We start from the raw sequence: 1,856 nt of genomic DNA, 5'->3' as shown, positions 1-1,856 counted from the left end.
AGAGGGTCTGCAGAATACCAAACATTGAACAACCACATTAAATCCAAATGCATCGAGGCACACGAGAACTATCTAGACTGGAAATGCTGCGAGATCGAAAGAGAATACAAACCCAACCCCAACAAGCTCACCAAAGAATAAAAGAACTATCAGGGAAAAGGAAAAGCAAAGCAGCAGGAAGTTGTATCCAAAACAAACAAGGGGAACTGCTATTTGAAGAACAACATATAGAAAGCCGATGGGTAGAATACATAGGCGAACTGTACAATGATCCAAATAGAAATGAACCACCACTGAAATTCAAAGAACCATTAAGCGGACCAAACATCACCAAAAGTGAAATTGAACATGCCATGGAACGAATGAGGGATGATAAAGCAACAGGCCCTGATGAAATATCTGTAGAGGTATTAAAAAGCCTAGGAGATCTAGCAATTGATGAACTTCACATATTATTCAACAATATATACAACACTGGGAAAATTCCAGAAGATCTCTGTAACTCTATTTTCATAGCAATACCAAAGAAAGCAGGTGCAGTCAGATGCGAAAATTTTAGAACTATAAGTTTAATAAGCCACATCAACAAAATACTGTTGCGTATAATTATCAACAGGCTAAGGAATAAGATTAACCCCGAAATCGCAGAAGAACAATATGGATTCCAACCTGACAGAGGGACAAGGAACGCAATATACCTCCTCCGTGTTTTAAGTGAAAGAGCTATACAGGTTCAGACCCCACTATACCTCTGTTTTGTCGACTACAAAAAAGCTTTTGATAGAGTACGCCACGAAGAAATACTAAAACAACTGCACTCCATTGGCGCTGATGAGAAAGACCTCAGACTCATGCAAACATTATACTACACCCAGCAGGCATCTATCAAATCGGAAACTCTACAGGAAATTCCATTCCTATTAAGAAAGGAGTCCGTCAAGGGTGTGTTGCCTCACCAGATCTGTTTAATCTATACCAAGAAACAATCATGAGGGGCATAACTAATATGGAGGGAATAAAAGTAGGAGGTCACAACATAAATAATATAAGATACGCAGACGATACGGTACTCATTGCAACATCAGAAATCCAACTTCAAAAGATTGTTGACAAAGTGGTAGTAGATAGTGAAGCCAAGGGAATGGAAGTGATATCACCAAAACGGAATGCATGGTAATACAAAAAAAAACCCCGAAAACAACAACACCTGCAATATAACGATTCACGGCGAGCAACTTACCAACGTAGAAAGTTTTAAATACCTAGGTTCAATAGTGACAACAGATGGAAGATGTAACCGAGACATACGAGCAAGAATAACTCAAGCCAAACAGGCCTTCATGGACCTGGGAAACATTTTGAAAAACAAACAGATGTCGTTCGGGATTAGATTCCGAGTCTTGAAGTGCTACGTGTGGCCAATCTTGTTATACGGATGCGAAAGCTGGACTACAAATGCAGAAACACAAAAGAACATTGAAGCTTTTGAAATGTGGTGCTTGAGAAGGATGCAGAGAATATCGTATACTGCACACAAAACGAACAAAGAAGTGCTAAAACAAACATACCAACAAAGGAAACTAATGCCCTTAATAGCGGATCGACAACTATCCTTTTTCGGACACATAGTAAGGAAAGATAAGAAGGAATACCTGGCAAGTTGTGGAAAAAAATACCTGGTAAACGCGCCGGGGGAGAGACAAAGAAAAAACACTCATAGACCACACTGAAGGGCTTCACAAACCTAACAATCCAAGAGCTGTTTGAAAAAGCAAGAGACAGGGAGGAATGGAGAGAGATAATTCATGCAGTATCCGAAGCCTGGACCAGGCATGGAACCTAGAAGAAGAAGATTT

This window comes from Berghia stephanieae, chromosome 7 (assembly GCF_034508935.2).
Source record: "Berghia stephanieae isolate SIO BIC M18660-M18661 chromosome 7, UCSD_Bste_1.3, whole genome shotgun sequence".
In the NCBI taxonomy this organism is placed as follows: domain Eukaryota; kingdom Metazoa; phylum Mollusca; class Gastropoda; order Nudibranchia; family Aeolidiidae; genus Berghia; species Berghia stephanieae.
This window is presented reverse-complemented; position numbering follows the sequence as displayed.